Source organism: Haematobia irritans, chromosome 4 (assembly GCF_050003625.1).
Source record: "Haematobia irritans isolate KBUSLIRL chromosome 4, ASM5000362v1, whole genome shotgun sequence".
Lineage (NCBI taxonomy): Eukaryota > Metazoa > Arthropoda > Insecta > Diptera > Muscidae > Haematobia > Haematobia irritans.
Window position 1 is genome coordinate 82,051,466 of NC_134400.1, and position 24,645 is coordinate 82,076,110.

Sequence of the window (24,645 nt, forward strand, 5' to 3'; positions counted from 1 at the left end):
ACTATTTTTTCATCATTTTTAGTTCGATTCAAAAATTTATTGTTTCAAACAATTTTTAATTAAAAATATAAAAAAATTATTTTTTATCTGACTTACTCTTCCGAGTTTGATTAAAAAGTTAATTGTATCAAAAAATTCATTGACTTAATTGACTTAATGTTTCTAGTTTGATTAAAAGGTTAATAGTATCAATTAATTTTTTAATTGAAAAAGTTTCCAACTTCAATCAACTTTTTAATTGAGTTTTAAATAAAAAAAGTGAACCATCTAGGGCACTAACAGCGTTGCCAATTTAGCGATTTTCCCGCTAGATTTGGTTTTTTTTAAATGTATTTAGTTTTTAGCTTTTTTCTGGCTTTTTTCATGACCGTTTTAGCTATTTTTAGATTTTTTGATTTCGACATGTTTCTATTGAAATGTGGATAAAACTGCGTTTTTATTTAAGCCTTGCTGCCAGAATAAGGGTTTCCACATATTTCAAAGTTCAATTGAAACATTAATAATGATTCCCGCCATTATGCGGGGCATTTTTGCAGCAAATACACCTTATTGTAATGGTTTTTCTTCATATTCATAAAAGCTAACGTAAACTTTAAATCTACTATTACCATACAAATTCCTTAGATAAACTGTCAGTAATTTATCAGGAATATGTTATTAGTGTTTATGGTGTCTCTTTTATGTTATTATAATATTCTCATGTTATTACTAAGTTAAAATATTAGATGCGGATTGCATTGTACACTGAAAAAATATTGTAGTGAAGCCAAAGATTTCATGCCCTTAAAATACGAACGCGAATTTTGCTTTTAATAGCATTTGTGAATTTCTCGTTTTCCTTGTCCAAAAGTCGACAACGTCTTTTTCTCAGTGTCCCTATAGTTAAGTGATTCAACTTAAAAATGGGCATCTTTACATGAAAGAAAATTGTGTTAGGCTAGGGTCAATTCTGAAAAATTCTTAAAATTAATGAATAAGTCTTTAAATTTGTGGAGTTTTTGTATCTTGACCACAAACCAAAAAAAAAAACGTTCATAAATAGAAGATGTTTTTCAACACTTTATTTTAAAGACGTATTTTACTTGATACATAGAATAATTTCTACTTGAAGTCGAGTCTGAATTTGGAAATTTAAATTGTCTTTAGGACGTTTTTAAAACACTTTCATATCCCATGAAGAAAAAGCTGAAAAAAGCGAATTAATTCAAATTTGACGCGGAAAAAATTAAGGAAATAAAGGTTTGAATGTGGTATTATTTTTTTGTAACATCAAAAAAATACAATAAAACAAGTACATACAGCAGTAAGTTCGGCCGGGCCGAATCTTAAACACCCACCACCATGAATCAAATATTAGGGTTTCCTTTAAAATTTCAGAGGGTTTGAGGACAGATCAAGCAGAGCAGTTTAACCAGTACACTTCACGAAGATAAATTTAAAGATTTTACTTATGAAGACTATATCAGATTCTGGATTTATAAGAACCATTTTTGTTTGAGTTTTAGAGGAATCATTAACATCTCTTGTAAGTGTGCAAGAAAATTATAAAATAACGTCTTGATTTGAAATCTTAAATCTGTAGATTTTCACCCGAGAAATAAAATCTGGAAATTTTACATTGAGTTTCAAGCAATTTTCATGATCAGTGCGCCTTCTATACTCTCAAGAAGTGAAATCGGTCTATATGGAGGCATTACCAAATGGACCCATACACGTTTTTGTGAGCCTTAAATACCAGAATATTTACAATTTCAGGCAAATCGGATAAAAACTACGGTTTCTAGAAACCTAAGGAGTTAAATCGGGAAATCGTTCTTATGGGTGCTATACTAAAATACGGACCGATACTCACCGTTTTCGGCACACCTCTTTATGGCCCGAAAATACCTCTAGATTTCCAATTTCAGGCAAATTGGATAAAAACTTCGGTTTCTATAAGTCCAAGAAGTGAAATCGGGAGATCGGTCTATATGGGGGCTATACCAAAACATGGACCGATACTCACCATTTTTTGCACATCTCTTTATGGTCTTAAAATACGTCTAGATTTCCAATTTCAGGCAAATTGGATAAAAACTACGGTTTCTATAAGCCCAAGAAGTAAAATCGGGAGATCGGTCTATATGTGGGCTATACCAAAACATCGGCCGATACTCACCATTTTTGGCACACCTCTTTATGGTCCTAAAATACCTCCAGATTTCCAATTTCAGGCAAATTGGATAAAAACTACGATTTCTACACTGAAAAAACAGTGAACCCACCAGGAAGAAAACTTTCGGTTAATTTTAGAAAATTTTGAATATTTGTAGAAAATTTTAACTAAACAGTATTACAAACGTTGGCATCACGCCGATGTCATAAAAATAGGTAAACTAAGTTTTTTCACTTATTAAAGAAAATTTTGTAGTTTGAAGGAAAAACTTGGAGTTCAAATTGCAAGAATGTCTTTAGTGACATACGAAGTTCATGATGGACGCCTTTTTGGTAAAATTTACGAATTTAAAGAAATTCTGAACTATTTTGTGGAATACACGAATTTAGTTAATCTTTATGGTTCGGTTTAGTTAATTTAACTAACGTAAACAAAAAATTATTAAAGCAAAGGCAACTCTCTCCAAACATAATAATTCCATGAACTAAGATAAAGTTAAATTGGCTTTAGTGAAATAGAGAGTTCACTTTTTTTGAGTGTATAAGCCCAAGACCCCAAATCGGGAGGTCGGTTTATATGGGGACTATATCAAAACCTTGACCGATATAGCCCATCTTCGAACTGCAGACAAAATACGAGTTTGTGCAAAATTTCAGCACGATTGCTTCATTATTGAAGACTGTAGCGTGATTACAACAGACAGACAGACGGACATGGTCATATCGTCTTAGAATTTCTGCCTGATCAAGAATATACTTTATATAGTCGGAAATCGATATTTCGATGTGTTACAAACGGAATGACATACTTATTATACCCCCGTCACCATTCTGTGGTGGAGGGTATAAAAATATTGTATTGATAGGATCAAAGCCTTATTAAACGCCCTTACAGGAAATGGATTAACCACAGGACCGGTACATGACTAGTCCCTGGTGTGTATAGGACCGGTCACATGGATTTGTCATTGAAATTTACACTTTAGGACACATCTTGGACTCATTCCTAAGGACATGTCCCGGGACATTTTAGTAGTAGCACTCCATAGACAGGTCCTCATGAACCAGTCTCGCACAAACTCTTACGAATATGTTTCATTTTGGTTATCCGAATCGCACCAGAAATGAATTATACTTCACTAAATGTGTAGATCCAATAAGATTTTTATATCAAGCGAATATAGAAATCATTAAATTATGACTATTTAAAAACTGCGCAAACTGAATCACCGGTACTAGTCCTGTGATAGGTCCGTCAGTGGCAATTTCCACTAATTTCCCGTAGGGGCGCGATAAAAACAAATCTGCTATTTATTAATGGAATGGTATTACATTTGCAAAAATTGGATAACAATAGGTTTGTTTGGATAATTTTCCAATAAAAGTTATTCAGTATAAACTTGCAAGACAGTAAGAATGGGTTTTACTCTCTTGGGTAAAATTAGCAAAAATGTACACGCAAAAAAATAATTCTTTCCTCCCAAACGAAATTTTAGACAAACAAAGTTCGTTTCTCATTTGCTTTTCGCTGTAAGGAAGTGTATTTGGAAGAAAAGTATATACCTTTTGTGATAAACGTTTATTCTTTTCCAGGATGTAAAAACAATTTCATAAAGACTAGCTCAAAAAAAAACATTATTTTCTTGCTAATTGCATTGTCCCTCACATCTTTCTCACATCCACGAGGATTTTTAGTTCTTAACACCTTTTCCTGTAATACCAACAATGTAGAAGAAATTATACGATTTTATAAATTTTTAAAATTTTTTTTACCTTTCGCCTGGACGGAGAATCGAACCGCGGACCATGCACATTGTAAGCCAACACACTAACCACTGAGCTATGTACCTGTTATGGTCATCAATAGATAAATATCCATATAAGTTATATTTATATAGCATAGCTTGCGGCGCCCACGAACCGAATAAACAAAGTTTATTTAACAGAAACAAACATTTAGTTTGGCACCGTGGAGCAGTGGTAGCTACGTCCGACTCTCATGCCAAGGGTCGTGGGTTCGATCCCTGCTTCGGCCAAAGTTTTTTTTTTTTTGCTTTTGTTTTTTTTACATATATTCCAGATATATTCGGAAGATTCCGAAAAAATGTTCAACATTACATTGTACTATATTAAATTTTGAACTGTAAAATGTGTCTTATTAAAGACCTAAAGTCAGAAAAGAACAGTGTTTGATATAAACGAAATGGACTGTGTTGTTATTTCAAAAATAACTTTTTTTATTGAAAAAATAAAAATTTTGTAACAAACGAATTTTTTTGGTGATAAAAGTTTAAAATTTTCGAAGCAATTCAAAAAACTCCAACAAAAGAAAAACGTTTTCGGTACACGTTTTCCAAACGTTTTTTTTCTTTGCGTGTACACGTTCACGAATTTATCATTAATTCAGCGGATTTAAGCCAATTAAAACGAAACATATTGCTATTTTCTAATGATATGACATAGATATTGTTGCAGTCTGACAGAAGTAGAATTAAAATGAATACAATTAAATTAATATTCATTTTAAGTGAAATAATGCTTTTAAGTTTGTTAAATTTCAATGAAAAATGTGACTTTTGATACAAAAGAATATAGCTTTTTTCTAGCTATTTTTAGCTATTTTTTGGGCAAATCTAGCGGTTTTTGGTGAAACAATTCTAGCAATGCTGGGCACAAAATACAATTTAACTCTATTATGGAATTAGTTTATGGAATTATTATGTTTTGAGAAAATTTCCTTAAATTAACATAACTATTTTTTGGCGTACGTTAGGTAAAAGATCTAAAAAGGGGTAGAAACTTATACACAAATGAAGCATAAAGGTTTACTAAATTCGTATTTTCCACAATATAGTTCAGAATTTCGTAAAATTTGTACATTTTACCACAAAAGCGCCCATCGTGAACTTCGTATGGCGCTTAAGTCATTTGTGCAATTTCGAACTGCAATTATTTCCTTCAAACTACGAAATTAACAAGGGAAACAATTAATTACGTCTAATAAATTTTCTTGATTTTGTCGAAAAATATTTACCTATTTATACCCTGCTCCACACTGTGGAACAGGGTATTATAAGTTAGTGCATATGTTTGCAACACCCAGAAGGAGACGAGATAGACACATGGTGTCTTTGGGAAAAATGCTCAGGGTGGGCTCATGAGTCGATATAGCGATGTCCGTCTGTCCGTCTGTCCGTGAACACATTTTTGTAATCAAAGTCTAGGTCGCAGTTTTAGTCCAATCGACTTCAAATTTGGCACAAGTATGTGTTTTGGCTCAGAATAGATACCTATTGATTTTGGAAGAAATCGGTTCAGATTTAGATATAGCTCCCATATATATATTTCGCCCAATATGGACTTATATGGCCCCAGAAGCCAGAGTTTTACCCTAATTTACTTAAAAGTTTGCACAAGAAGAACAATTAGTACTATAGTTAAGTGTGCCAAATTTTATTAAAATCGGTTCAGATTTAGATATAGCTCCCATATATATCTTTCGCCCGATATGGACTAATACGGTCCCAGAAGCCAGAGTTTTACCCCAATTTGGTTGGAATTTTGCACAGGGAGTAGAATTAGCATTGTAGCTATGCGTGCCAAATTTGGTTGAAATCGGTTCAGATTTAGATATAGCTCCCATATATAGCTTTCGCCCGATTTACACTCATATGACCACAGAGGCTTATTTTTTGCTCCGATTTAGTTGAAATTTTGCACAGGGAGTAGAATTAGCATTGTAGCTATGCGTGCAAAATTTGGTTGAAATCGGTTCAGATTTAGATATAGCACCAATATATAGCTTTCGCCCGATTTACACTCATATGACCACGGAGGCCAATTTTTTGGTCCGAATTAGTTGAAATTTTGCACAAGGAGTAGAATTAGCATTGTAGCTATGCGTGCTAAATTTGGTTGAAATCGGTTCAGATTTAGATATATCTCCCATATATAGCTTTCGCCCGATTTACACTCATATGACCACGGAGGCCGATTTTTTGCTCCGATTTAGTTGAAATTTTGCACAGGGAGTAGAATTAGCATTGTTGCTATGCGCGCCAAATTTGGGTGAAATCGGTTAAGATTTAGATATAGCTCCCATATATATGTTTTTCTGATTTCGACAAAAATGGTCAAAATACCACCATTTTCCTTGTAAAATCGCCACTGCTTAGTCGAAAAGTTGTAAAAAGACTCTAATTTTCCAAAACTTCTAATACATATATATCGAGTGATAAATCATAAATAAACTTTTTCAAAGTTTCCTTAAAATTGTTTCAGATTTAAACGTTTCCTATATTTTTTTACTAACATTGTGTTCTCCCTAGAGCATTAGCCGACTTAAATTTTGAGTCTATAGATTTTGTAGAAGTCTATCAAATTCTGTCCAGATCGAGTGATATTTAAATGTATGTATTTGGAACAAACCTTTATATATATAGATAAATATCAGCAAATAGTTTTAAGGGTTATGACAAAAAGAAATTTATTGAATTTAATTTGAAGTGAAAAGAAAGAAGAAAGGTAACTAACTGAAAAATTATTTTCTATGAATACATACAAAAATTCAAAGCACATATGATCAGATACTATATTATAAATCAAAGTGTTTATAAAAAAACAAGTATTTAATTGTATTTCAACACCCCTGCCCAATTAAATAATTCCAACATTGTTTCTAAATTTCTCGAATGACAGTTTCGGCAATGACTTTGTGAAGAAGTCTGCCACTTGTTCAGAACTTGCTTTATAAATTATATTTATAATGTGTTCTTGCACTAAATCACGAAGATAATTATATTTTATGTCAATGTGCTTCATACGTTGATGCTCCCTAGGTTCTTCAGCAATTTTAATGCAAGACATATTATCTTCAAAAATATGTACTGGAGATGGTATAATAACTTTCATATCATCCAATAATTTCTTTATAAATACTACTTCGCAAGCAGTCATGCTGAGGGCAATGTACTCGGCCTCTGTAGAGGAGAGTGAAACTGTGGGCTGCTTCTTTGTTAACCATGACACCGAGCATCCAAATAATTTAATAAGGTAACCACTTAAGGATTTTCTATCATTGACATCGTTACCCCAATCTGCGTCTGAATAGGCATACAATGTTTCGTCGGTTTTTCCATCATAGACAAGTTCCATACTCATGGTTTTCTTTAGGTAACGTAATATCCTCTTTAAATGCATCCAATGAGTGTCAGTGGCGCAATTTTGAAAGCGACTTAAATAATTCACGCTTAGACATATATCTGGTCTTGTAGTGAGCATTAGGTACATCAAACAACCAATTAATTCTTTGTAAGGATGTTTTGTCAATGGGATATTTTCTTCTTTATTTAACTCCAACGAGAGTTTAGGCACCATTGGAATATCTACACCATTGCAATTTTCCATTTCAAATCGCTTTAAGAGATTGTTTATGAAATGTTTTTGACTAAGAGTCATTTTCCCCTCTTCAATATTGCGCGTGACTTTAACGCCTAAGTAGGTATCGATATTTTGAAGATCTTTCATTTCAAATTCTTGCTGCAGTGCTGATTTTATAATTTCGATTTCTTTTATATTTTCTCCAACAATTAGTAAATCATCAACGTAGAGCAATACATAAATTAATGATCCATTTCTTTGCCTTACATAAAGACAATAATCATTTTTAGATCGTTCGAATTGTAATTGGGTTATAAAGTTGTTAAATCTTTCATTCCATATGCGTGGTGATTGCTTTAGTCCATAAATACAACGGTTCAATTTACAAACTATGTTATTGTCACACTTGAGTCCTTCTGGGGGTTCCATGTAAATTTCCTCTTTCAAAATTCCGTTCAAAAATGCGGTTTTTACATCCATTTGATGTATATGGTATTTCATTTTGTTGGCAATAGCTAGCAAGATGCGAAACGTGCCAATTTTCGCAACTGGGGAGTACGTTTCTTCGTAGTCAAATCCTTGACGTTGTGTATACCCCTTTGCAACAACACGTGCCTTATATTCGCTAAAATTTCCATCAGTGTCCAATTTGCGTTTGAATACCCACCTACACCCAACAACACTCTTACCATTTGGCCGTTGGACGAGTTTCCAAGTTTGGTTCTTTTCCAATGAATCAAGTTCTCTTTTTATTGCTTTGTACCAATCGCATGAATCATCAAAATTTTCTACATCCTTGTATGTACGAGGAACGTTAGATACAAAGCATTCAGCGTTTAGAGCAATAGCAATGTAATCATATCGAGATGGCGGTTTTATCACTCTCGAACTTCTTCGAAGCTCCATGGTATTTTCAGAATCGTTCACGTTGGGCTGTTGAATATTTTCATTAATTTCTTCTGGATAACTAATCGCTTCTTCAAATGATTCATCCTCACTAACGCGGTTATTTTGATCAAACCCATTTTCTACATGAACCGGTTCATTTTCATATCTTTCAAATTCACACATTGGTGTCTTCTTTGTGCTATCTGAACATTTGAAATCTTGTTCGTTAAAAATTACATCTCTAGATAGAACTATCTTCTTTTCTGCTGCATCCCAAAGACGATACCCATTTCCACTATAGCCTACCATAAACATCTTTTTAGATTTTGTATCCAGTTTTCGTCGCAAAACTTTTGGTATATGAGCATATGCTGCAGAGCCAAATACCCTCAAGTGAGACAAATTTGGTTTCTTTCCTGTCCAAATTTCTGCAGGTGTTTTATTCTCCAAAAATGATGCGGTTGGACTTCTATTGGTTACATAATTTGAGCAATATACAGCTTCCGTCCAAAGGTATTTCGGTAGATCACAACTTGATATCAAACTCCTGGCTTTTTCGATTAATGTTCTATTCATTCTTTCTGACTTTCCATTTTGCTCAGGTGTATAAGCATTTGTGTATTGAATGTTTATCCCTGATATTCTACAAAAGTCTTTGAATTCTTTAGAGGTATACTCACCCCCGTTGTCGCATCGTAAGTTAGATATTTTGACATCATGCAAATTTTCAGCCATAGCTTTGAACGTTTTGAAATGAGTTAAGACTTCAGATTTCTTTGCCATGGTGTAAACCGAAGTGAAGTGGGAATAATCGTCTATAAATATCACCATATATTTCATTCCGTTCCACGAAGTAGGGTGAATTGGCCCACATACATCAGTGTGCACCAAATTTAGAATTCTAGATGATGACACGTATTTTTCTTTGTTTTTAAAAGGCAGACGGCATTGTTTCCCAAAAACACACGATTCACAAAAAGTCTTTTTAACGTCGAACTTTTCCATGCCATCAACCATTGACTGTAACTTCTTCATATCACTTGAGTTTAGATGACAAAGTCTTTTATGCCACAAGTCAAATTGTTGCTCAGTTCTGCCGAGATTTGCACTTTCAACAGTTTCAACATTGATTTGAAATTCGTAGGTTTTGTTCCTCCTTTTACCCTGTAATACTAGCAAATCATTTTTAAATATTTTAACCTTTCGGTCTTCAAATACCGCCTTCATTCCAGCTTCCTCGATTCGGCGAATAGAAAACAAGTTACATTTTAGATCTTTGCAGAGCAAAACATTTTTGATGGTACATTTCAAAAGTTTTCCATTAACATTTAAAGAACCAATCACTGTTCCAGCCTTGTCCGCTTCGATACATACCCCATCCTTCGCAACCCCAATTACTATTGGAATGTTTAACTTATGTAGGTCATAAAAACAGTTTTCATCATTTGCCATGTGGTCGGTTGCTCCAGAATCCACAATCCAGTTCATGGAGTTAAAGGATATTTGACCATTGTCATTATTAGCAACAAAACACACATTCGAATCTACAAAATTACTTTTTCTTTGCCTTTCATTTTTGTCCTTTTTGTTTTCGCCGTTGTAACCTGATTGTTCTTTTTTAAATTTGAAACAATTCTTCTTCATGTGGCCTATTTTCCCACAATAATGACATTTGAACTTAAATGTTGTTTTCATTGCAACATTTTCAATCGGCACATTTTCTTCGTTTTTGCATTTGCGTTTGCGTTCCTCTTCTAATAACCTATTCTTCACAAATTCCATCTCTAATGAATCCGGGTTGAGAGTTTCAATGGCCGTTACCACATTGCTAAACGATTCTGGAAGAGTTAATAACAAATGACATATACCGTCCAATTTTTCTATGGTAGCACCAGACGACTTCAATTGCCTTAGAACGCTATCAAATTTTAGAAAAAAATCACACAAATTTTCCGATTCTTCACATTTCATCGTGAGCAGTTTCTTTCTCAAAAACAACTGATTGGAGATACTTTTCTTTGCAAAGATATTTGAAAGGGAAATCAATATTTCATAGGCCGTTTTACAGTCCTTCACATATTCTAGATGAGAGTCACCAATTCTTCTAATAATGATGGATTTAGCTTTCGCATCTTTCTTCCGCAAATCATCTCTTTTAGCTTCGTTCGTTTCTTGAGATACCAACAAGCAAACATCATTCTGAACAACTTCCATCAAGCCATGTTCATTTAAGACAGTCTCCAACCGAAACTTCCAATTGTCGAAATTCCGACCCTCAAACTGATGCACAGAGAATAATTCTTCAGCCATATCTGGGCCCATAACCAGATAAATATCAGCAAATAGTTTTAAGGGTTATGACAAAAAGAAATTTATTGAATTTAATTACATATATCCCCCAATATATTTGACGGATGAGATATGGTATCGAAAATTTAGATCTACAAAGTGGTGCAGGGTATAATATAGTCGGCCCCGTGCTTTAGCCATCTTAAATTTTGGGTCTATAGATTTTGTAAAAGTCTATCAAATTCTGTCAAAATCGAGTGTTATTTAAAGGTATGTATTTGGGGCAAACCTTTATATATAGCACCCAACACATTTGACGGATGTGATATGGTATCGAAAATTTAGATCTACAAAGTGGCGCAGGGTATAATATAGTCGGCCCCGCCCGACTTTAGACTTTCCTTACTTGTTTTGTAATATCGCCGTGTCATAGGCTTATTCAAACAGTTTAGTTAAAATTTTTCAAATTTAACCAAAATTTTCCATCCTGGGGGTTTCACTGTTTTTTGATTGTACGTTAAAAAAGGTTTACTTGTATCCAAAGATTTGACCTTTCCTTAAGGATTTTGGTATTGATTCCGAGTCAATCAATCTAGGATCAATAAATTTAAATTTAGGATAGTGATCTCATTTATGGAACTATCATTCTCTTTTTGCGATATAAAGTGCTGTTCAAACCATTTACAACTAGCCCTACCATTAACCTCATCTAGGTATATCTCCAATAATAATAACTTTATTGTTTCGCTTCTACTTAAAAAATAATCGTTATGGGTTGTTATTGAAAATTAATATTTAACGAAAGGTAAAGAATCGTATGATTCGACCTGTTTAAAACATTTGCAACTACCGACACACAAAAAATTATCACCAAAATTTTTTCAATTAAACACTAAACATTTGGAAACGGATTCAATTAATATGTTAATTGATTCAATTAATTATTTAATCAAATCCGAATAAAATCCAATTAAAAAAATGATTGATATTTGTTACGTTTCCAATTAAAATATTAATTGATTCAATCAATTTGTTAATCAATTCGGAAATAATTTTCAATTACAAACGTGATTGAATTTTTTTTCCGTTTCCAATTACATATGTGATTGATCCAATCACCTTTGTGATTGAAACTGAATAATTTTGAGCAATGGAAAGAGCGAAAAGAGAACAAGAGAATGGGTATTTATTCAACAATGTATGATGGAGAGATCAGTCTGTGGAAGTAACTCGTAACGAACGGTTGGGTTTTTGTTTTTCGCGTAAATTGAAAAACATGATTGGCGACATTCTGTCTGCTGCATTCAAAATGTGTGCATAAATATTTTGAACGCAACAACAAATCATAGCAAAGGGTTGAAATAAATAAAGTGTGCAACAACAAACGGACACGTGGTAAAGGTTTGAAAAAAATATATGACAGAACGCATTTGAAATTACCTGTGTTTGTGTTTTGTGGTATTGTAAAAATGGAAAACAATCTACGTTTATTGAAGGTAAAAAATTGTGAAATGTGAATACCGTTTTCCATTGAAGCCTGTTTACATTAAACGGACTAAAATAATATATTTTTTATTCATTTCTTTTAGTGACCAATTTTATTTCGTGAAATTGACCAATCAATCCCATCAACTCCATCATTTTATCAAATATATAATAATATGTTTGCAATAAAAAAGTGGGTACCGTATTGATCTTTTAAAATTATAAATTTTTTCACTCCTAGTTTTCTTAAAACCAAGAGCGGTATGGGTTTGTTGGAAGATTCACCTTGAAGTTGCGAAGTAGCGTAGGCATTAAATTGCATTTTTGTTTTACCTGTCTTTTTCAATTTGAACCCAAGTAGGTATATAAACTAATGAGCTGAATTATGTAATGGTAAAAAAGTTCTTTCTTTTGGATTTAAAAATATGAAAAATATCCGATAATAATAAAAATATGTATTTTCCATTTATATTTTTTTCTATTTCCAGAATTTGCAAAGTATCGTCAATATAATACCAAATATTACATTGCTTTCCAATTATTTTTGTCTTTGATTGGTTCAAATTTTAATAGACGATTTTAATGTGTGGAAATTTTGGAAAGGAATTGTTACTAAAATTAAATTACCGAGCTCCTTAATACACCTTTTTATGCTAAAAGACTACAACTGCAAAAGAAGATTATAAATCTGCAACCTGGAACTAAGAATTGAACTTGATATTCTATGCAGGTAATGTTTAACAAAATTAACTTTTAATTGAACAAAATTAAATTCGAATTATTCTGTTTACTTTCAGAAAAACTAATTTAGCTTACAGGCTGCTGAATTATTGGAAATCTAGGCGCATCTACATATTAGAAGGAACATGCTAACATGGTTATTATTATAAGGAAGATAATGATTTATATAATTTATTTTTTCACCCTATAGTTGTTATTGATAGTAGTTGTATTTGTAAGTTATGTTAGAACAAAACACAAATGACAAGAACCAAATTTATTTGTTTATTGCATAATTCAAAAAATAATAAAATATTAAATATGTTTTATAAGAAACACATATTTTCTTTTATTTCAAAAGAAAAAAACTAAATACGATTTTGGGTTCGCAATATATAAATTTTTTGATCGAAATTTATAGCCAATTTCAATTAATTATTTAATTGAATGAATCAAATAGTTGATTGATTTTTGTCGCGAAATTAATTAAAATTTTAATTGATTCAATTAAAACTGTGATTGAATTTATGTTAAAAACCAATCACGTTTTTAATTGATTCAATCACACAATTAATTGATTCCGTGACAAAAGTCAATTAAATTTTTAATTAAAAATCGTGTTGGTTTTCAATCAAAATGGGTGATTGATACTATCATTTTCGTGATTGAAGACATTTCAATTAAAAAAATGATTGAATCCGCGATTTTCGTGATTGAAATCAAAAAATTTTTTTTTGTGTGTAGCATCGTGTAATATTTTATCCATTAAGGGCATTATATTTTGTATTTTTTTAACCTGAAATAGTTACAAGGATCTATAATAGGATGGATTAAACGTACAAAAATGGCATTGTAGGAATATCGTTAATTGCCCAATTTCGTCATAAATTGATCGCCATAGACCTTTATGCCCTATTCTTTGAATAATTCGATAAAATGACCGGCAATAAGCATAATCAACATAATAAAAAGCAAAACATCGATGATTTTAAAGTTGTCCTATCTCAGAAATGAATTTCGGAAGAGTTCAGTGTCCAAAAACCAACTGCGTCTCGAGTTCTAAACAGTGGATGCACCAAAACTGTACACTAGGGTAGAAGAAACCCTAAGACTACCCCAAAAGAAGATCATATAAGCAAAAGGACTATAGACTCTCTCAAATATCATCTAAAGAAGTCAAAAATTATATTCAACTGAATATATCAACCATAACGATTCAGATGTTGAGCGTTAGAATTCGGAGTGCGATTATACAAAAATGTCAAAACTCATTTATTTCCAAGAAAAATAGGTTAGCGCGCCTTCAATTTTCACAAAAAATCTTAAATGGCCTGAGGAGCAGTGGAAATGTGTTATATTTCCCTACAACTCAAAGTTTAACTCGCATGGATCGGATGGTAGAAATTTGGTACGAAGGCTGAAAGGAAAGTATTAATCCAAGAAATAGAAAAAGTTCCGTCAATCATGACGGGGGCAATATTATGGTCTGCGGGTGTTTTTCTGGACAAGTTATTGGCCCGATTTATAGAGTTGAGGGTATTATGCTGTCGGAAGTCTACAAAAACAGTTTGTCCCATGTGATATTGCCATAAGCATTCCGGGAAATTCTATCTGCATGGATTATTCAGCGCGATTAGACCTCCAGCACACGTGTAAGGTGGTAAAACAATGGATTTCCGATGAAAAATTGCGGGTGCTTGACTGGTCTGCACTGTCGCCTAATGCAAAAGTCATAAACTAACCTTTGGAAAGTCGTATAACGAAAAATTGGTATTAAATTGTTGCAAAAGAGTTATGGTCTCTATTTGAACCTGATCCACAGGATATCATTGACCGTTTAATCCTAACCAATGGCAAGAATGTGCGCAGAAGTAATCAACGGCATGGCTATAGTATTAACTATTAAAATTTATCGTTAAAAGTTAGAAAAACTTTAATTATTTTTAAATATATGTGCTACTTAATATTAGTTGCAAATGTTTTGAACAGGTGAAATCTCTTATTTTTAAATAATTTTATAAATTATAAAAAATTGTTTGTCGATAGTTCCCTTATTCACTTAACTATTTAAAATTGACATAATTAGCAACAATATTGCATTAAAAGTTTGGTTTAAATATTTTTATTTTCAAATAAAAGTTTTTCTGTGTTTTCTAGCTTGAGATCTATATGTATTTTTATTTTCCTTCAATCCTTGAATTGCTTTTTCAGGAAGTAATGATCTATAATAAGTATATTATACTAAATTAAATTAATGCCATAAAGTATATGATAACAATCTGTTTTTTAATATTAAATACATTTACAACATATTCTTATTACATTTACAACATTATTCTTATTCTTATTAGAGTCAGCGATACATTACTGCTCTCGTCCGGTTTCTTTAACATCGCACTGAATGTGAATGTTGCTCTGTAACAAAACAAAAACACAAAATTTTTATTTTCGTTATACTTACGGTTTATTTTCAACAGGAAATGTGGTTGCAAATGTTTTGAACAGCACTGTATTGTATTAATAAAGGTATTCACGTACAAAATAAATCCACTTTAATAATCCAGATACTTTAAAGAACATTAAAAAAAAACCAAAGATACAACATCCTCTAAATATGTCTTAGCCTATATTTTAAGTGTTTTTATCTTAAAAGAGATTCAATATTTCAGCTAATTAAAGGACAATTTCTTTAAATCAAAATTGTTATCTGTACATACTTTAAGGAAAATTTTCCTTAGTTCGAAGACATACGACTTTGACAGAGAGAAGCTAATTTCCAAAATTTGTGTCCTAAAATTAATAAAAAATGTTTGAAACAAAGATTATGAACTTTCTTTTAATTAAAATTGCATTATTTTAAAGAATGTTTGTCCTTAATATTGTGTAAATTGCGATCCCAAAATTTAACAATCCACATTATGACAGATTCTTCAAAGCAAAAAAATTTTATCTAAATTTCCAAAAAGATACAGATGCGATACAGATGCATCCTTAAAATAAATGTTAGAATATATACAAAATGTTAGAATATATACAAGATACAGATGAGATACAGATGCATCCTTAAAATAAATGTTAGAATATATACAATGCACTCAATAAAAAGTGAACTCTCTATTTCACTAAAGCCAATTTAACTTTCTTTTAGTTCATGGAATTATTATGTTTGGAGAAAGTTCCCTTTACTCAAATATTTTTTTATTTACGTTAGTTAAATTATCTAAAACCGAGGAAAAAAATAAACTCAAATGAAGCATAATGATTAACTAAATTCGTACCTTCCACAAAATAGTTCAGAATTTCTTTAAATTTGTAAATTTTACCATAAATGCGTCCATCATGAACTTCGTATATCACTAAAGAAATTCTTGCAATTTTGAACTCCAAGTTTTTCCTTCAAACTACAACATTTTCTTTAACAAGTGAAAAAACTTAGTTATGTCTAATAAATTTTCTTGAATTTGTCGAAAAATATTTACTTATATTTATGACATCGGCGTGATGCCAACGTTTGTAATACTGTTTAGTTAAAATTTTCTACAAATATTCAAAATTTTCTAAAAGTAACCGAAACTTTTCTTCCTGGTGGGTTCACTGTTTTTTAGTGTCTTTTTACTTCATACTACATTATAGAGCTCGACCCAAGATTACATTCTTGGGGGAAGTCGACACTGTGCATCCAATTGGGGTTAGTGCATCGAATTGGGGTTAATAACATACATCATATTAGTTTATAAATCTTTAGGATTTTTAAATAGCACCAGTTCTATATAAAATAAAAATTGTGTTACAATACAAATAGAAAAAAATAGAATACAAATTTCAATATTTCAATATCAGTTACTAAGTCTAAATAAACCCAGATTACACATAACTGGTAAATCGTATTGAAGTCGCAACTTTAAGGCACTAAATATTGTATTTAAAATTTCATTCTCTACACGGACGAAAAAGACGAAAAATGAACTAAACCATAGTAAACCATAGATAAGTTCATGATTTTCTTATAAATTAGTTTATGTATTGCATCGTATTTTAGTTCATTATTACTACGCTATGGGAAGAATGTACTCACACAAATTCAAAATATTCCTGCTATCCGGAAAAATTAACAATTTTTTGGGAAATGCGTATTAAGTAATTGGTTTCAAATAAACAGTTTGTGAGTATAATTTAAAAAAAAAAAACTAGAGAAAAACAACAGGCCTGTATACAACTAAGAAATTGTTCGTACAATACAAGTTAATTTTCTATAACCACCAGTACTTTATTTCAAAAAATTATTATTATATTACAAAAACTACGCTGAAAAAAATATTTACGTGATATTAAAGATTACGCAACCTAAATTTTAGGATGCGAAATTTATAAATATTAAGGACAAATTTCTTTAAAATAATGAAATTTTAATTAAAATAAAGTTTATAATCTTTGCTTCAAAATTTTTTCATTAAATTTAGGACACACATTTTGTAAATCTGCGTCCCTCCGTTGAACTAAGGCTAATTTTCCTTAAAGTAAAGATACACATTTCTAATTTAAAGAAATTGTCCTTAAATTAACTGAAATATTTAAACTTTAGATTTAAGATAAAAAAGCTTCAAATATAGGCTAAGACTTATTTTGAGGATTTAGCGCCTTTAGTTTAAAGTTTTTTCTTTGGAATTAAGAAAGCATTTTTTACTTTGAAGTATCCGTTATTATTCGGATTTTGCTTGTACGTGAATACCTGTATTAATAAACCGCGAAAAGATAATGAAAATTTGATAAATGCGATCTGTATCCTAATTTTAATTTTATTGGTCCTAGATTTAAAGCCAGATAGGTCACTAAAAAATTTCTTTATTTTAAAGAAGCCGCATCTTTGGCTCGGAATGAATACCAAAATCCTTAAGAGAAAGTCAAAATCTTTAGTTCCACGTAAACTTTTTTTGAGTGTATGGCTTATGACGTACAATAAAGGAAAAATTTGTATTCGCACGTTGGATGCAGTTATTTGCCAGTAGTTAGTAATTGCTTCTTCAAAAGAGTAATATTCTATGTTAGTAGGACTAAACTAATTCATTTCATCGATTTGGCTAGTTTTTGTTGTGTGGATTTGCTTATAAAGCATCTAAAATTGCAAAAGTATACAAAATATAAAAACATATAAAATTCTATCGTACATATTGATTTTTAACTTACGGGTTTCAAGAGTATTTTTTAGAGCCATTAAGATATCAGCTTAGTTAGCAATAAACTCCAAGAATTAAAAAAAATCAATTAGAAGACCTGTCTACCTACAAATGATAATAATTATTTTTGATAAGTTGATATTTTTGTTTTATTACAAATGGACGAAATACCGTTTATAGAAAAACTTACCACAAAAAATTCATCCAGTAGGTAGCATGTTGGCTGATACGTCCCTGGTCTAACAAAGAAAAACACATTTTTTTTTGTCAAAATTCGTTTTTATTATTCAACATAGAACCCTTCAAGAGCGACACAACGATTATAACGACTTTCCGGTCATTCAAAATCATTTTGTGGATTTTTTTGATGTTTTCGTCGGTAACCACCTCTTTTGGGCGTCCTCTGCGTTCACCGTCCCCCGTGCTCATTTCACCACGCTTGAATTTTGCATACCAATCAATTATTGTTGATTTCCCTGGGGCAGAGTCTGGAAACTCATTATCAAGCCAAGTTTTTGCTTCCACCGTATTTTTCCCGTCAGAAAACAGTATTTTATGAAAACACGAAATTCCCTATTTTCCATTTTTTTTTCACAATAACAAAAGTTGCTTCACAAAAGACGCTCTATCTCACAAACTAATTGACTTGCAGACGTCAAATTTTGACACGAATCATTTGAAGGTTGGTACTATATAAAAATAATATGCATTTAATACTAGCGACGCCATCTATGTTTCAGACCGGGGACTTATCAGCCAACCTGTTACTCATAATTTTATTCGTGAGTCACGACATTTTTCGTAAGTCACAAATTTTTCGTGAGTCACAATATTTTTCGTCAGTCACGGTATTTTTCGTGAATCACGACATTTTCGTGCGTTTGAAATTTTCGAAGAAGTTCAAAAACTCTAACAAATGAAGAACTTGAAATCAAGTATAAACATAAATAATTTTACAATATACACATAAATTTATTTAGGCGTGAAATATTTTTTACTTGCATTTAACGCCATTTTAAATGCATTTAAAATTTATCGTATTTAGAAATACAAAAAAACATGCATTTTTATTACCGAATAATTTCATTCATTTTAAAGAAAATAAACTTTTTCAATTGTTGCTTTCGATCATTCCCCAACTAGTTATAATACAATTTGCCAAAAACGGTATAATAATATTCGAGTTTTTCCTCAAAAATAAAAATAAATTTTAGGTGCAAAACTCGAACTTAATGCCCTTTTATTTTTGAAAGTGTCCGTCAACTCCTCTTATAAAGAGGAACTAAACTTTGTTTTTATATATTTTACTGTTTAAATTTTCACAGTTTCCCCCTTTTTGCCCTTTCGATATTTTTTGTGAAGATCTCTTGTAATTTTTATATATTTTCCCTGTTTTTTTTTTTTCAATTTCCTTTGTCTGTGTATTTTGACTTACTCGTCGTACGTCGTACGATTTCTTTTGACGAACCAAGAAGAAAAAAATTGTGCCCACAATGTGCCATACATAAAATGGTGCTCTCAAGGTAAAAACACATGCAGTTTTTTTTCAAATGTCTTTTCTCTTGGTGCTGAATGTTTATTCTCTTTACTCCGAATACTCATTTAAATATTCAAATTAAATAATATTTAGAATTAAGTTTATCAAATTTTTGGCGAAGCCTTATTAACATGCCAAGCGCATAGCCAAAACCTATGATCTCATAAAACAGTTTTCCGAAACAACATACAAACAGTTTCACAGAAATTGCTCTCTTTTAATTCTAGATAGAGAAAAACCAAACTTAACAAGTAAGGAAAGTCTAAAGTCGGGCAGGGCCGACTATATTATACCCTGCACCACTTTGTAGATCTAAATTTTCGATACCATATCACATCCGTCAAATGTGTTGGGTGCTATGTATAAAGGTTTGTCCCAAATACATACATTTAAATATCACTCAATTTGGACAGAATTTCATAGACTTCTACAAAATCTATAGACTCAAAATTTAAGTCGACTAATGCACTAGGGTGGAACACAATGTTAGTAAAAACAAGTAAGGAAAGTCTAAAGTCGGGCGGGGCCGACTATATTATACCCTGCACCACTTTGTAGATCTAAATTTTCGATACCATATCACATCCGTCAAATGTGTTGGGTGCTATGTATAAAGGTTTGTCCCAAATACATACATTTAAATATCACTCAATTTGGACAGAATTTCATAGACTTCTACAAAATCTATAGACTCAAAATTTAAGTCGACTAATGCACTAGGGTGGAACACAATGTTAGTAAAAAAATATGGGGAACTTTTAAATCTGAAGCAATTTTAAGGAAACTTCGCAAAAGTTTTTTTATGATTATCGCTCGATATATATGTATTTGATGATAAGGAAAATTACAGTCCTTTTTACAAGTTTTCGACTAAGCAGAGGCGATTTTAAAAGGGAAAATGTTGGTAATTTGACCATTTTTGTCGAAATCAGAAAAACATACATATGGGAGCTATATCTAAATCTGAACCGATTTCAACCAAATTGGGCACGCATAGCTACAATGCTAATTCTACTGCCTGTGCAAAATTTAATCTAAATCGGAGTAAAAAATTGGCCTCTGTGGTCATATGAGTGTAAATCGGGCGAAAGATATATATGGGAGCTATATCTAAATCTGAATCGATTTCAACCAAATTTGGCACGCATAGCTGCAATGCTAAATCTACTCCCTGTGCAAAATTTCAACCAAATTGGGCCAGACTTTGGCTTTTTTGGGAGCTATATCTAAATCTGAACCGATTCCAACCAAATTTGGCACGCACAGCTACAATGCTAATTATACTCCCTGTGCAAAATTTCAACTAAATCGGAGTAAAAAATCGGGCGAAAGCCCGATTTCAATCAAATTTGGCACACTTGACTATACTGCTAATTGTACTCCTAGTGCAAAATTTCAACCAAATTGGGCCAAAACTGTGGCTTCTAGGACCATATTAGTCCATATCGGGCGAAAGATATATATGGGAGCTATATCTAAATCTGAACCGATTTCAATCAAATTTGGCACACTTGACTATACTACGAATTGTACTTCGTGTGCAAAATTTGAACCAAATTGAACCAAAACTGTGGCTTGTAGGACCATAATAGTCCATATCGGGCGAAAGATATATATGGGAGCTATATCTAAATCTGAACCGATTTCAATCAAATTTGGCACACATGACTATACTACTAATTGTACTCCTAGTGCAAAATTTCAACCAAATTGGGCCAAAACTCTGGCTTCTGGGGCCATATAAGTGCATATCGGGCGAAATCAATAGGGGTCTATTCTGACCCAAAAAAGGAACACGTGCCAAATTTGAAGGCGATTGGACTTATATTGCGACCTAGACTTTGATCACAAAAATGTATTCACAGACAGACGGACGGACGGACAGACGGACATGGTTATATCGACTCAGGTACCCACCCAGAGCATTATTGCCAAAGACACCATGTGTCTATCTCGTCTCCTTCCGGGTGTTACAAACATATGCACTAACTTATAATACCCTGTTCCACAGTGTGGCGCAGGGTATAAAAACGATATTCAGTTCTTAATCAACAGAACCATAAAAAACTAACTTACTACGTACAAACCCTTACCCATTAGAAAATGTTATTTTTGTACGGAAATCGCGATTTATATCAATTCAGTACATCGTGAACAAAATCAAAAGTTGTGCACCGATTGTAATGAAATAAAGGTCATTTTATTCGAAATATATTTAACTAACTGTTTCTGGACCAAAACTGTGATTTTTGTCCCATTTTGATTTTTTTAGAAATTTTTAAAGAACAAAAAAATTTTTTTTTGGTAAAAATTTAATTTTTTTTTAAACTTGAACGATATCTCTAAAACTGCTTGGAAAATTGAAAAAAAAATGTAAAGACGGCTTAAAGAGAATATTGTTAGGGATTTTCTGATATTTTTTTAATTTAATATGTTGAACCGTTTTCTAGTTATTCCAATATGTGTAGCGGAAGTGCCTTAATTTATATCTCGAAAAATCGAGCTGATAGAAAAACAAAACAAGTGCAGATTTGGATTCAGTGTCCCAAATAATCTTAAAACGATATTTAGTTCTTAATCAACAAAACCACTATTCCCCTGTGTAATGAATGTATCGGGTCGAAATTTTCCAAACGCTCGTCAGGCTATATCGAAACCATGGTCCATGTTTCGATATAGCCTATCCCCTATCTGATGGCTTGAGCATACATACGCCGCTACTTTTGTCCAATTTACTGGAAATTGGTATGGATGTAGCTCCCATGTTTTGATATATTCTCATTTTGATACAATGTTCCGATTCGACTTCCTAGGCCCATAGAAACAGCAATTTTTATACCCACCACCATAGAATGGTGACGGGGGTATAATAAGTTTGTCATTCCGTTTGTAACACATCGAAATATCGATTTCCGACTATATAAAGTATATATATATATATATATATATATATATATATATATATATATATATATATATATATATATATATATATATATATATATATATATATATATATATATATATATATATATATATATATATATATATATATATATATATATATATATATATATATATATATATATATATATATATATATATATATATATATATATATTCTTGATCAGGGAGAAATTCTAAGACGATATAACGATGTCCGTCTGTCTGTTGTAATCACGCTACAGTCTTCAATAATGAAGCAATCGTGCTGAAATTTTGCACAAACTCGTCTTTTGTCTGCAGGCAGGTCAAGTTCGAAGATGGGCTATATCGGTCCAGGTTTTGATATAGTCCCCATATAAACCGACCTCCCGATTTGGGGTCTTGGGCTTATAGAAATCGTAGTTTTTATCCAATTTGCCTGAAATTTGAAATCTAGAGGTATTTTATGACCATAAAGAGGTGTGCCAAAAATGGTGAGTATCGGTCCATGTTTTGGTATAGCCCCCATATAGACCGATCTCCCGATTTTATTTCTTGGGCTTATAGAAACCGCAATTTTTATTCAATTTACCTGAAATTGGAAATCTAGAGGTACTGTAGGATCACAAATACGTGTGCCAAAAATTGTGAGTATCGGTCCATATTTTGGTATAGCCCCCATATAGACCCATCTCCCGATTTTACTTCTTGGGCTTATAAAAACCGCAGTTTTTATTCAATTTACCTGAAATTGGAAATCTAGAGGTACTGTAGGACCACAAATACGTGTGCCAAAAATTGTGAGTATCGGTCCATATTTTGGTATAGCCCCCATATAGACCCATCTCCCGATTTTACTTCTTGGGCTTATAGAAACCGCAGTTTTTATTCAATTTACCTGAAATTGGAAATCTAGAGGTATTGTAGGACCACAAATATGTGTGCCAAAAATTGTTAGTATCGGTCCATGTTTTGGTATGGTCCCCATATAAAAAGACGTCCCGATTTGGGGTCTTGGGCTTATAGAAACCGTAGCTTTTATCCAATTTGTCTGAAATTGGAAATCTAGAGGTATTTTAGGACCATAAAGAGGTGTGCCGAAAATGGTGAGTATCGGTCCATATTTTGGTATAGCCCCCATATAGACCGATTTCCCGATTTTACTTCTTGAGCTTCTAGAATCCGAAGTTTTTATCCTATTTGCCTGAAATTGGAAATCTAGAGGTATTTTCGGGTCATAAAGAGGTGTGCCGAAAACGGTGAGTATCGGTCCATATTTTAGTACACTGAAAAAACAGTGAACCCACCAGGAAGAAAACTTTCGGTTAATTTTAGAAATTTTTGAATATTTGTAGAAAATTTTAACTAAACAGTATTACAAACGTTGGCATCACGACGATGTCATAAAAATAAGTAAATATTTTTCGACAAATTCAAGAAAATTTATTAGACATAACTAAGTTTTTTCACTTGTTAAAGAAAATTTTGTAGTTTGAAGGAAAAATTTGGAGTTCAAAATTGCAAGAATATCTTTAGTGACATACGAAGTTCATGATAGACGCCTTTTTGGTAAAATTTACAAATTAAAAGAAATTTTGAACTATTTTGTGGAATACACGAATTTAGTTAATCTTTAGCTTCATTTGAGTATATTTTTTTCCTCGGTTTTAGTTAATTTAACTAACGTAAACAAAAAATTATTAAAGTAAAGGCCACTTTCTCCAAACATAATAATTCCATGAACTAAAATAAAGTTAAATTGTCTTTAGTGAAATAGAGAGTTCACTTTTTTTTGAGTGTATAGCCCCCATAAGAACGATCTCCCGATTTAACTCCTTGGGTTTCTAGAAACCGTAGTTTTTATCTGATTTGCCTGAAATTGTAAATATTCTGGTATTTTAGGCTCACAAAAACGTGTATCGGATTAAGTTTTTATCGGTCCATTTGGTAATGCCTCCATATAGACCGACTTCACTTCTTGAGGGTGTAGAAGGCGCACTGATCATGAAAATTGCTTGAAACTCAATGTAAAATTTACTTCTACAGATTTAAGATTTCAAATCAAGACGTTATTTTATAATTTTCTTGCACACT

General features: G+C 32.0%; 1 protein-coding gene and 1 long non-coding RNA gene across 5 annotated transcripts in view; both read left to right on the forward strand.

Annotated features, from left to right (window-relative positions):
• LOC142233605 (uncharacterized) overlaps positions 1-24,645 on the forward strand; it is a 130,511-nt gene that overhangs the window by 17,891 nt on the left and 87,975 nt on the right. The gene's annotated exons all lie outside the window — the stretch shown is intronic.
• Positions 11,792-12,342, forward strand: LOC142236386 (uncharacterized). The gene is made up of 2 exons (XR_012722011.1): positions 11,792-12,206; positions 12,300-12,342. It is a non-coding gene; the product is annotated as an uncharacterized LOC142236386 (long non-coding RNA).